This window comes from Triticum urartu, chromosome 2 (genome assembly GCF_003073215.2).
Source record: "Triticum urartu cultivar G1812 chromosome 2, Tu2.1, whole genome shotgun sequence".
NCBI classification, from domain to species: domain Eukaryota; kingdom Viridiplantae; phylum Streptophyta; class Magnoliopsida; order Poales; family Poaceae; genus Triticum; species Triticum urartu.
Window position 1 is genome coordinate 659,918,058 of NC_053023.1, and position 14,585 is coordinate 659,932,642.

Here is a 14,585-nt window from a genome sequence, read left to right on the forward strand (position 1 = left end):
ATAATTTTGGTAACAACACGTATAGAGGAAACTTTAATCCTAGGCCTTATCCTAGTAATTCCTCTAATAATTATGGTAATTCCTACAAAAATTCTTATGGAAATTATAATAAGATGCCCTCTGGTTTTGAATCCAATATTAAAGAATTTATTACTTCACAAAATAATTTCAATGCTTTGATTGAAGAGAAATTGCTTAAGATTGATGAGTTGGCTAGGAACGTTGGTAGAATTTCTCTTGATGTTGATTCTTTGAAACTTAGATCTTTTCCTCCTAAGCATGATATCAATGAGTCTCTCAAATCCATGAGAATTTCCATTGATGAGTGCAAAGAAAGAATCGCTAGGATGCGTGCTAAGAAAGATTCCTTTATAAGAGCGTGTTCTTCTAGTTTCCATGATAATAAAGATGAAGATCTAAAAGTTATTGATGTGTCACATATTAAATATTTGTTTTGCAATATGAATATTGATAATAATGGGACTGAATATGATCCACCTTTACCTAGAAGGCGTTCCAAAAATTTGGAGTTTTTAGATCTTGATGCTAAAATTGATAAAAGTGGGATTGAAGAGATCAAAACTCTAGATGTTAATGAACCCACTATTTTGGATTTCAAGGAATTTAATTATGATAGCTGCTCTTTGATAGATTGTATTTCCTTGTTGCAATCCATGCTAAATTCTCCTCATGCTTATAGTTAAAATAAGGCTTTTACCAAACATATCGTTGATGCTTTGATGCAATCTTATGAAGAAAAACTTGAGTTGGAAGTTTCTATCCCTAGAAAACTTTATGATGAGTGGGAACCAACTATTAAAATTAAAATTAAAGATCATGAATTCTATGTTTTGTGTGATTTGGGTGCTAGTGTTTCCACGATTCCAAAGACTTTGTGTGATTTGTTAGGTTTCCATGATTTTGATGATTGCCCTTTAAACTTGCACCTTGCGGATTCTACTATTAAGAAACCTATGGGAATAATTAATGATGTTCTTATTGTTGAAAATAGGAATTATGTGCACGTAGATTTTATCTTTCTTGATATAGATTGCAATCCTTCATGTCCTATTATTCTTGGTAGACCTTTCCTTAGAACGATGGTGCAATTATTGATATGAAGGAAGGAAATATTAGATTCCAGTTTCCGTTAAGGAAAGGCATGGAACACTTTCCTAGAAAGAAAATTAAATTACCTTATGAATCTATTATGAGAGCCACATATGGATTGCCTACCAAAGATGGCAATACCTAGATCTATCCTTGCTTTTTATGCCTAGCTAGGGGTGTTAAACAATATCGCTTGTTAGGAGGCAACCCAATTTTATTTTTATTCCTTGCCTTTTGCTCCTGTTTAGTAATAAATAATTTATCTAGCCTCTGTTTTGGTTGTGTCTTTTGTGTTTAATTAGTGTTTGTGCCAAGTAGAACCGTTGGGAAGACTTGGGAAAAGTCTTGTTAATCTGGCTGTAAAAAACATAAACTTTAGCGCTCACGAGAACTTATGCAATTTTTATTTGGAAAGTGCTATTTAGTTAATTATTTTTGCATATGATTAATAGATAAATTCCTCACGTCCATCAATTTGTTTTAGAATTTTTTGGGGTTCCAGATCTTGTGCTAGCTACAGATTACTAAAGACTGTTCTGTTTTTGACAGATTCTGTTTTTCATGTGTTGTTTGCTTATTTTGATGAATCTATGGCTAGTAAAATAGTTTATAAACCATAGATAAGTCGGAATACAGTAGGTTTAACACCAATATAAATAAAGAATGAGTTCATTACAGTAACTTGAAGTGGACTTTTGTTTTCTTTCGCTAACGGAGCTCATGAGATTTTCTACTTTAAATTTTGTGCTGTGAAGTTTTCAAGTTTTGGGTATAGATTTGATGGATTATGGAACAAGGAGTGGCAACATCCTAAGCTTGGGTATTCCCATGGCACCCTCAAGATAATCTAAGGACACCTAAAAGACAAAGCTTGGGGATGCCCCAGAAGGCATCCCCTCTTTCGTCTACTTCTATCGGTAACTTTACTTGGAGCTATATTTTAATTCACCACATGATATGTGTTTTGCTTGGAGCGTCTTGTATGATTTGAGTCTTTGCTTTTTAGTTTACCACAATCATCCTTGCTGTACACACCTTTTGAGATAGACACACATGATTCGGAAATTATTAGAATAATCTATGTGCTTCACTTATATCTTTTGAGTTATATAGTTTTGCTCTAGTACTTCACTTATATCTTTTAGAGCACAGTGGTGGACTTGTTTTATAGAAACTATTGAACTCTCATGCTTCACTTAGATTATTTTGAGAGTATTAAATAGCATGGTAATTTGCTTAAATAATCCTAATATGCTAGGTTTACAAGATTAATAATAAAATTCTCTTATGAGTGTGTTGAATACTATGAGAAGTTTGATACTTTATAATTGTTTTGAGATATGGAGATGGTGATATTAGAGTCATGATAGTTGAGTAGTTGTGAATTTGAGAGATACTTGTGTTAAAGTTTGTGATTCCCGTAGCATGCACGTATGGTGAACCGTTATGTGACGAAGTCGGAGCATGATTTATTTATTGATTGTCTTCCTTATGAGTACCAATCTACCCCCCTAGGAGCATGAGCGTAATACTTTGCTTTGATAACTTGTAGATTTTTGCAATAAGTATATGAGTTCTTTATGACTAATGTTGAGTCCATGGATCATACGCATTCTCACCCTTCCACCATTGCTAGCCTCTCTAATACCGCGCACCTTTCGCCGGTATCATACACCCACCATATATCTTCCTCAAAACAGCCACCATACCTACCTATCATGGCATTTTCATAGCCATTCCGAGATATATTGCCATGCAACTTTCCACCGTTTCATTTACTATGACACCCTCCATCATTGTCATATTGATTTGCATGATCATGTAGTTGACATTGTATTTGTGGCAAAGCCACCGTTCATAATTCTTTCATACATGCCACTCTTGATTCATTGCATATCCCGGTACACCGCCGGAGGCATTCACATAGAGTCATATTTTGTTCTAAGTATCGAGTTGTAATTCTTGAGTTGTAAGTAAATAAAAGTGTGATGATCATCATTATTAGAGCATTGTCCCAAGTGAGGAAAGGATGATGGAGACTATGATTCCCCCACAAGTCAGGATGAGACTCCGGACGAAAAATAAAATAAAATAAAAAGAGGCTAAAGAAGCCCAAATAAAAAGAAGAAGAGAAAAGAGGCCATAAAAAAGGGAAAAGGCCCAAATAAAAAGAATGAGAGAAAAAGAGAGAAGGGACAATGCTACTATCCTTTTACCACACTTGTGCTTCAAAGTAGCACCATGATCTTCATGATAGAGAGTCTCCTTTGTTATCACTTTCATATACTAGTGGGAATTTTTCATTATAGAACTTGGCTTGTATATTCCAATGATGAGCTTCCTCAAAATGCCCTAGGTCTTCGTGAGCAAGCAAGTTGGATGCACACCCACTTAGTTTCTTTTTGATCTTTCATATACTTATAGCTCTAGTGCATCCGTTGCATGGCAATCCCTACTCACTCACATTGATATCTATTGATGGGCATCTCCATAGCCCGTTGATACGCCTAGTTGATGTGAGACTATCTTCTCCCTTTTTATCTTCTCCACAACCACCATTCTATTCCACCTAAAGTGCTATGTCCATGGCTCACACTCATGTATTGCGTGAAGATTGAAAAAGTTTGAGAATGTCAAAATTATGAAACAATTGCTTGGCTTGTCATTGGGGTTGTGCATGATTTAAATACTTTGTGTGGTGAATATAGAGCATAGCCAGACTATATGATTTTGTAGGGATAACTTTCTTTGGCCATGTTATTTTGAAGAGACATAATTGCTTAGTTAGTATGCTTGAAATATTATTATTTCTATGTCAATATTAAACTTTTGTCTTGAATCTTTCGGATCTGAATATTCATACCACAATTAAGAATAATTACATTGAAATTATGCCAAGTAGCATTCCACATCAAAAATTCCGTTTTTATCATTTACCTACTCGAGGACGAGCAGGAATTAAGCTTGGGGATGCTTGATACGTCTCCAACGTATCTATAATTTTTGATTGCTCCATGCTATATTATCTTTTGTTTTGGACATTATTGGGATTTATTATCCACTTTTATATTATTTTTGGGACTAACCTATTAACCGGAGGCCCAGCCTAGAATTGCTGTTTTTTTTTTGCCTATTTTAGGGTTTCAAAGAAAAGGAATATAAAACGGAGTCCAAACGGAATGAAACCTTCGGGAACGTGATTTTTGGAATGAACAAGATCCAGGAGACTTGGACCCTACGTCAAGCAACCAACATGGAGGCCACGAGGTAGGGGGCACACTTAACCCCCCAGGCGCGCCCTCCACCCTCGTGGGCCCCCTATTGCTCCACTGACGTACTTCTTCCTCCTATATATACCTACGTACCCCCAAACGATTAGATACGGAGCCAAAACCCTAATTCCACCGCCGTAACTTTCTGTATCCACGAGATCCCATCTTGGGGCCTGTTCCGAAGCTCCGCCGGAGGGGGCATCGATCACGGAGGGCTTCTACATCAACACCATAGCCTCTCCGATGAAGTGTGAGTAGTTTACCTCAGACCTTCGGGTCCATAGTTATTAGCTAGATGGCTTCTTCTCTCTTTTTGGATCTCAATGCAAAGTTCTCCCCCTCTCTTGTGGGATCTATTCGATGTAATCTTCTTTTGCAGTGTGTTTGTTGAGACCGATGAATTGTGGGTTTATGATCAAGTTTATCTATGAGCAATATTTGAATCTTCTCTGAATTCTTTTATGTATGATTGGTTATCTTTGCAAGTCTCTTCGAATTATCAGTTTGGTTTGGCCTACTAGATTGATCTTTCTTGCAATGGGAAAAGTGCTTAGCTTTGGGTTCAATCTTGCGGTGTCCTTTCCCAGTGACAGTAGGGGCAGCAAGGCACGTATTATATTGTTGCCATCGAGGATAAAAGGATGGGGTTTTCATCATATTGCATGAGTTTATCCCTCTACATCATGTCATTTTGCTTAAAGCATTACTCTATTCTCTTGAAAGATGTACTCTAGATGCATGTTGGATAGCGGTCAATGTGTGGAGTAATAGTAATAGATGCATGCAGGAGTCGGTCTACTTGTTTCGGACGTGATGCCTATATACATGATCATACCTAGATATTCTCATAACTGTGCTCAATTCTGTCAATTTCTCAACAACAATTTGTTCACCCACCGTAAAATACTTATGCTCTTGAGAGAAGCCACTAGTGAAACCTATGGCCCCCGGGTCTATCTTCATCATATTAATCTTCCAACACTTAGTTATTTCCTTTGCTTTTTTACTTTGCTTTTATTTTACTTTGCATCTTTATCATAAAAATACCAAAAAATTATCTTATCATATCTATCAGATCTCACTCTCGTAAGTGACCGTGTAGGGATTGACAACCCCTTATCGCGTTGGTTGCGAGGATTTATTTGTTTTGTGTAGGTGCGAGGGACTAGCGCGTAGCCTCCTACTAGATTGATACCTTGGTTCTCAAAAACTGAGGGAAATACTTACTCTACTTTGTTGCACCACCCTTTCCTCTTCAAGGGAAAACCAATGCAAGTGCTCTAGAGGTAGCAAGAAGGATTTCTCTGGGGCGCTCCGGAACAGGCCCCAAGATGGGATCTCGTGGATACAGAAAGTTACGGCGGTGGAATTAGGGTTTTGGCTCCATATCTAATCATTTGGGGGGTACGTAGGTATATATAGGAGGAAGAAGTACGTCAGTGGAGCAATAGGGGGCCCACGAGGGTGGAGGGCGTGCCTGGGGGGGGGGTAGGTGCGCCCCCTACCTCGTGGCCTCCCTGTTGGTTGCTTGACGTAGGGTCCAAGTCTCCTGGATCTTGTTCGTTCCAAAAATCACGTTCCCGAAGGTTTCATTCCGTTTGGACTCCGTTTGATATTCCTTTTCTTCGAAACCCTAAAATAGGCAAAAAAAAACAGCAATTCTGGGCTGGGCCTCCGGTTAATAGGTTAGTCCCAAAAATAATACAAAAGTGGATAATAAAGCCCAGTAATGTCCAAAGCAGAAGATAATATAGCATGGAGCAATAAAAAATTATAGATACGTTGGAGACGTATCAAGTCCATTTAGGAGTACATGGTGGGTTGTTTCATTGTAGCTGTCCTCAGGAACTGAGTTCTGTGTTTATGATCCATGAACAGTTACCACCACACATTGGGTTCCGTTAACTCGGCCCCTCTCAGATTATTAATCACCTCGATCTCTGTCCAGGAGTTGCAACTAGTTTTTGGTGTTTGTAGGATATGTGTTGGGGGCCGTGCATAGCGCTGACCCTAGGGCTGGGCTATGATGCGGTAGAGACACGAGGCACGGTGTACCGAGACACCCGTTTGGTGCCTCGGGAACCCTGCTCTCATCGTTTGGGGCCGTGAGAGACACCCCGACCGGATCTCCATGCGGATGGAACCCGAATAGACGATAAACCTGGACTAGAGACTTGTGTGGTTAGTCAGGTCATGGCCGACTCCCTCGCCAGGCTTCCGCTTGAAGGTTGCTGAGATACACGACGTGTACAGGGTGGTAATTGGCGAGAGCGTGTGTGAAGAAGTACACCCCTGCAGGGTTATAAATGATCTATTCGAATAGCCGTGTTCACGGTAAAGGACTTCTGGGTTGCCTGTACAGTTCATAGACAAGTGAAAGTGGATACTCTAAAATGCGCAAGATAAGCGTGAGTGATGTGGATGGCGTCCTCGTAGGGAGACGGGAGCAGATCCATAGTGGTGTATTGATTGGTGAATATGTGGACTCATGTGCGCCACCTCAAAAGAGTTACTTGGAATCGTAGTACAGGATAGCCATGGAGTCAAAGTTGGCTTGCTGCAGTTAAACTCCACCACTCCCCTTTCTTGATACTGATGCATATGTAGCTAGTTCTGATGTAAGTCTTGATGGGTACATTTGTACTCACGTTGGCTTAATTTATGTTTTTGTAGAGAGACTTCAGTCTCACTAGTAGTACCGTGTGGACTTCGACGTTAGCTAGTTACCTCAGCTATGATCTTGTACCCTTGGAAGGGTCTTGTAGATAGTCAGGCTTCTCAGCCTTTTCAATTTGTAGTTGTATGTACTCAGACATGTTTATGCTTCTGCTTGTTGCTTGTATGCTCTGTATGTTGGGTCATGAGACCCATGTTTGTAATATCTGGCTCTTCGAAGCCTAATGAATAAATACTTGAGTCATAGACTTATGTTGTGATGCCATGTTGCATTTGCACATATCGAGCATATTGTGTGTATGGTATTGAAATGCTTGGTATGTGTGGGATCCGACAACCTAGTTGTTTATTCTTGGTAGCCACTCTTATGAGGAAATGTCTCTTGGTGCTTCCACTGAGCCATGGTAGCTTTCTACTGCTCCGGAACACTTAGGCTGGCCGACATGTGTCCTTCTTCGTTCCTGTGTCCATCCCTTCAGGGAAATGTCACGCGGTGTCTACCGGAGTCCTGTTAGCCCAGCTGCTACAGCCCGGATCCACTCGCTGATGACCGACACGTTCGTTGCTGGGTCATGTATGCCTGTCCCTGTAAGTTAGTGCCACTTTGGGTTTATGACTAGTCATGTCAGCCCGGGTTCTTTGTCATATGGATGCTAGAGACACTATCATATACGTGAGCCAAAAGGTGCAAACGGTCCCGGGCCAGGTAAGGTGGCACCCGTGGGAATACCGTGCGTGAGGCCGCAGAGTGATATGATGTGTTACATGCTAGATCGGTGTGACTTAGGATCAGGGTCCTGACAGCTTTGGTATCAGAGCCTGGCTGCCTGTAGGATTACCAAGCCAAACTGGTTGAAGTCATGTCTAGAAATTCTTTAGTTATATAAGGGAATTGATTGTGGATGGGAACATAAGGCTCTTTTTACTCCTTTACCTTATGCCTTCTGATCCGAGTCATCTTATCTTTCCTATGGGGTTAAGGAAACTAGGCCTTCTATTCTTTCTATCAGGTTCACGTGTTACTAATCCATAGACTCTTATAGGATTGTTGGTTCCAGGCCTCAGTTCAGTTTCTACTACTTTTCGTATGTTGTCTGTTGAACCAGAACCTTGATATGATGTTGTTAAGTGACCATGCAAATCCTTGTGAATGTCTCAAATCTTTTTCTAAGCATTTACAGCCGTTATGTTGTCCGAGTCATCCCAGGTTTCTAAACAGTCTGATGCATTTGCAAATTCCTTCTTTCCGTTCCCGATGATCCTTTGGGCCAGAATAACCACACTAACTAGTGTGTTGAGGTACTCTGTTGCCTTGACATATATGTTGGAGTTATTATTATGACCCTAGGTGTCTTAGAGTGCCACCTAGTAATCTAGCCATGTTTTGTGTTCCTAGTGTGATGATTCTTGCCATTATTATCGAAAGCATCCCGTGATGCCATTTAGTTAGTAGGCCTTCTATTTTGGGTTCTTCAGCCCAAGATTCACTTTACTTACCTCGAGTTGGTAGTGTTTGCTCGTTCCTTTAGGATATTAGTAACCTTTGTGATAGTCTTTGAGGTCCGTGGTACATCATTCTTCCAATACCATGAACCAATATGGCAGAAGATCTTTTGAACCAAAAGATCACAACCAGAGTGCTCTTGATGAGTACTCCATTCATATTGTGACTCTGCCAGTCCTCCTCTTCTGCATGGGTTATCCGGAAGAAATGTTGAGCATTGTTCGACATGCTAATCTAGGCATCCACAACTCAGAAAATCATATGTTCCTTTGAGTTGTCCCTCTTTAGTTGTTTTCTGACCTCCGTCTATCAATTGATAGTCAGGAGTAGTTGTGCATTCGTGTTCATCGGTGTCTATTATTCCTATGGTTCGTTAAGCCATTCTATTCCGGAATGACTAGGAGAAACAAACTCCAATACCTTATCCATATCTAGGATTGGGTCTAAGCAGTTGTATTCCACAGATCAAAATGCCAATCCAGCGTTTGTTCTGTTCTACCTTGGGGTATTACCATCTTATGTCAAGAATGTCATTGGAATTGCACCACCTCCTATGAACTCTTGATACAGTGATACCTCTCGCCATCATCGTTCATTCCTCGGTCTCCGTGTTATTGTAACAGGAATACCGACAAGTGAATTGTGATATTGAAATCAATACTCTTAGCAACTCCGTTGCTTGGTAGTTAATGGACAATAATCTCATTCTTATCGTGCTGGTTATTGAATCATCATCCTAAGATTGATCGTGCTACCTAGTCCATATTTCCTGGTGTATTCATCGATCAAAGAGTTATGATTGTGTCAATCCATCACTCTCTTGATCACATTGTCTTGCCCTGAAAAGCAAGATTGTTCACGAGCTTAGTAACATATCGGTGGTTCGTGATTTCCGAATATCTTCTCGGAAGTGTTACCAGGTTGTCACCTGACCGCTATGTTGAGTTCATGATCAAGTTGGTTTCTTGTAAACCACCCCTTCTCCAAGAATCCATGTTGGATACCCCTGAGCTAGTTGGTTAAGCCAAAAAACAACTTGGAGAGTTGGAAGATAAAAGCTTGCCTAGCTTAGTTCATTTCAAGGGTTATATTTGTGTGTGATGAAGGAAGATGATATCTTCATCAATTGGTCCTCATGATCAATTGTTGGATATACTTTCTTGTCAATACTTTGATTTGAGTGTGGGCTATCGTCAAATCAAATCAGAACCAACAATGTTCATAATGTTGTCTTACTCGTGGTTGTTTCCTCGAGCGTACACCATTATATCTTTTGGGTCTAACCAATGCTATACCGTGTTCACTTAATTGTGGAATTCCATTTTTATGGAAACCTGGATGAATTGTTGTTGAGCCCATCGATAACATCCTTATCTTCTCCATGATTTTGTTGAACATTAAGCTAGTGTTGGAAACTTTTGAAAGCATTTCTTCATGCTAGCTCATGAAGCATATGTTTGGATGAAAGAAGTGACTTCCTCTAATTCATGTGCATTTGATGCAAGTTTCCACCACGAGTTCGAGAAAGCTTGTTTTTGCTTCCTCTGGAATCATCCCAAGTTAGTCACGCATGTGCAAAGTACTCTATGGTTTGATAGGTTGGTCACCTCCATTCTATATGTGTTTCCTAGCACACCAAGCCACTGATTGACTTGTTCAAGGAGAAGAAGTTCCTTCTTAAGAGCTAATCCAGACTTATGCAAGGACTTCGCTCTCTGCAATGATGGTTCCCAACCAGGACTCGGTAGTGTTTTGTTGTAAGACTACCTTGTGGTCATGTTTGTCTGCGACATCGTGTTCACATGTGTGTAGCAGAACTTGGAGCTTGCTATCATAGTTCATTTCTCGAGAATTGATATGTCTCCATCGTATCTACTTTTCCAAACACTTTTGCCCTTGTTTTGGACTCTAACTGGCATGATTTGAATGGAACTAACTCGGACTGACGCTGTTTTCAGCAGAATTGCCATGGTGTTATTTTTGTGCAGAAATAAAAGTTCTCAGAATGACCTGAAAATCAATGGAGAATTATTTTGGAATATATAAAAAATATTGGAAGGAAGATCCACGTTAGGGGGGCCTCCACATGTCCATGAGGGTGGGGGGCGCGCCCTACCCCCCTGGGCGCACCCCCCTGCCTCGTGGGCCCACTAACGCTCCACCGACCTCAACCCTGATTCCACATATTCACTTTCAGGGAGAAAAAAAGCAGGGAGAAAGATTCATCGTGTTTTACAATACGGAGCCGCCACCAAGCCCTAAACTCTCTCGGGAGGGTTGATCTGGAGTCCGTTCGGGGCTCCAGAGAGGGGAATCCGTCGCCATCGTCATCATCAACCATCCTCCATCACCAATTTCATGATTCTCATCGCCGCGCGTGAGTAATTTCATCGTAGGCTTGCTGGATGGTGATGGGTTGGATGAGATTTATCATGTAATCGAGTTAGTTTTGTTAGGGTTTGATCCCTAGTATCCACTATGTTCTGAGATTGATGTTGCTATGACTTTGCTATGCTGAATGCTTGTCACTAGGGCCCGAGTGCCATGATTTTAGATCTGAACCTATTATGTTTTCATCAATATATGAGAGTTCTTGATCCTATCTTGCAAGTCTATAGTCACCTATTATGTGTTATGATCCGTTAACCCTGAAGTGACAATAATTGGGATACTTACCGGTGATGACCATAGTTTGAGGAGTTCATGTATTCACTATGTGTTAATGCTTTGTTCCGATACTCTATTAAAAGGAGGCCTTAAAATCCCTTAGTTTCCAATAGGACCCCGCTGCCACGGGAGGGTAGGACAAAAGATGTCATGCAAGTTCTTTTCCATAAGCACGTATGACTATATTCGGAATACATGCCTACATTACATTGATGAACTGGAGCTAGTTCTGTGTCACCCTAGGTTATGACTGTTACATGATGAACCGCATCCGGCATAATTCTCCATCACAGATCCATTGCCTACGAGCTTTCCATATATTGTTCTCCGCTTATTTACTTTACCGTTGCTATTGTTATCATCACTATAAAACACCAAAAATATTACTTTTGCTACCGTTACCTTTTACCACCGTTACCACTACTATCATATTACTTTTCTACTAAACACTTTGCTGCAGATATTAAGTTTCCAGGTGTGGTTGAATTGACAACTCAGCTGCTAATACTTGAGAATATTCTTTGGCTCCCCTTGTGTCGAATCAATAAATTTGGGTTGAATACTTTACCCTCGAATACTGTTGCAATCCCCTATACTTGTGGCTTATCAAGACTATTTTGTGCCGCCGTTGCCAGGGAGCATAGCTCTATTCTTTGAGTCACTTGGGATTTACATCTGCTTATCATTATGAAGAACTTGAAAGATGCAAAAACAAAAATTTATCCCTCTACTACGAGGGGAGGTAAGGAACTGCCATCTATCTATGCACTTGATTCACCTTCTGTTTTGAGTAAGCTTGCGACACCTAAACCTGCTTCTACTATTAATTCTGATATGTCGCATGTTATTGATGATGCCACTTCTGCTATGCATGATACTTATGATGAAACTACTTCTATGCTTGATACTACTGTGCCACTTGGTGAATTTCTTGATGAACAACTTGCTAGGGCTAGAGAGAATGAAATTATTGAAACTGTTAATATTGATGAAAGTGATGATGAAGACTCTCCACCTAGATATGAATTTGCTGTTGTACCCGAGGGCTATGTTATGGATGAAGAAACTGCTAGAGATTTTCTTGCTTGCAATGATAGGAGTGATCTTAAGAAACTTTTAGCTAAGCTGAAACAAAAAAACTTTGAATGCTAGAATGAAATATGATCCTTCTTATGCTACTTCACCTATCTTTGTTACTGATAAGGATTATGATTTCTCTGTTGATCCTGAGATAATTACTTCAGTTGAATCTGATCCTTTCTATGGCTATGAATCTGAAACTGTTGTGGCACATCTTACTATATTAAATGATATAGCCACCCTGTTCACTAATGATGAGAAAACTCGCTATTATTATATCCTTAAATTATTTCCGTTCTCATTAAAGGGTGATGCTAAGACATGGTTTAATTCTCTTGATCCTGGTTGTGTGCGTAGACCCAGGATATGATTTATTACTTCTCTGCTCAATATTTCCCCGCTCATAAGAAACAAGCTGCTTTACAGGAAATATATAATTTTGTGCAAACTGAAGAAGAGAGTCTCCCACAAGCTTGGGGGAGGCTTCTCCAATTACTTAATGCTTTGCCTGATCATCCTCTTAAGAAAAATGAAACACTTGATATCTTTTATAATGGACTAACCGATGCTTCTAGAGACCACCTGGATAGTTGTGCTGGTTGTGTTTTCAGGGAAAGAACACCGGATGAAGCTGAAATTTTATTGAATAATATGTTGACAAATGAAAATAATTGGACACTTCCTGATCCAATTCCTGAACCAACTCCTAAGCCAACTCCGAAGAAAAGGGGTATTCTATTTCTCAGTCCTGAAGATATGCAAGAGGCAAAGAAATCTATGAAAGAAAAAGGTATTAAAGCTGAAGATGTTAAGAATTTACCTCCTATTAAAGAAATACATGGTCTTAATTTACCGCCTGTTGAAGAAATACATGGTCTTGATAACCCGACACAGGTAGTAAAGGTAAATTCTCTCTATATATATGATATGCTTGGATGAGTTTGATAACTTTATGGTTAAGCAAGAAAACTTCAATGCTTATTTTGGTAGAGAATTAAAACGCAATGCTGATATGCTTGAACACTTGGGTGACAATATGGCTAATGTTAAAGGTGAACTTAAACTTATTAGTAAACATGCTTCCATGGTTACCACTCAAGTAGAACAAGTACTTAAAGCCCAGAATGATTTGCTCAATGAATTAAATAGTAAGAAAAATGATAATGTTGTTTGAGTTATGACTAGAGGTGGTAAAATGACTCAGGAACCTTTGTATCCTAAGGGCCATCCTAAGAGAATTGAGCAAGATTCTCAGAGAAATAATATTGATGCACCTAGTCCTTCTAAAATGAAGAAAAAGAAAAATGATAGGACTTTGCATGCTTCTAGTGAACCTGTTGATGACACACCTGAGAATCCCAATGATGCCTCTATTTCTGATGCTAAAACACAATCTAGTAATGAGCATGAACCTAGTGATAATGTTAATAATGATGTTCATGATGATGCTCAACCTAGTAATGACAATGATGTAGAGATTGAACCTGCTGTTGATCTTGATAACCCACAATCAAAGAATCAACGTTATGATAAGAGAGACTTTGTTGCTAGGAAGCAAGGTAAAGAATGCCTTTTCCTCCTAAACCATCCAAGAAAAAGGATGATGAGGATTTTGAGCGCTTTGCTGAAATGATTAGACCTATCTTTTTGTGTATGCGATTAACTGATATGCTCAAAATGAACCCCTATGCTAAGTATATGAAAGAAATTGTTACAAATAAAAGAAAGATACCGGAAGCTAAAATTTCCACCATGCTTGCTAATTATACTTTTGAGGGTGGAATACCTAAGAAACTAGGAGATCCCAGAGTACCAACTATACCATGCTCCATTAAAGGAAACTATGTTAAAACTACTTTATGTGATCTTGGAGCCGGTGTTAGTGTTATGCCTCTCTCTTTATATCGTAGACTTGATTTGAATAAGTTGACACCTACTGAAATATCTTTACAAATGGCTGATAAACCATCTGCTATACCTATTGGTATTTGTGAGGATGTGTCTGTTGTGGTTGCAAACGTTACTATTTTAACGGACTTTGTTATTCTTGATATTCCCGAGGACGATAGTATGTCTATTATTGGAAGACCCTTTTTGAATACTGTAGGGGCTGTTATTGATTGCACCAAAGGCAATGTCACTTTTCATGTTAATGGCAATGACATACAGTACACTTTCCGAGGAAACAACCTCAAGTTCATAGTATAAACTCTATTGGAAAAATTCCATCGATTATTTTTTGAGGTTTTGAATTTCCTCCTCCTGCTGTCAAGAAG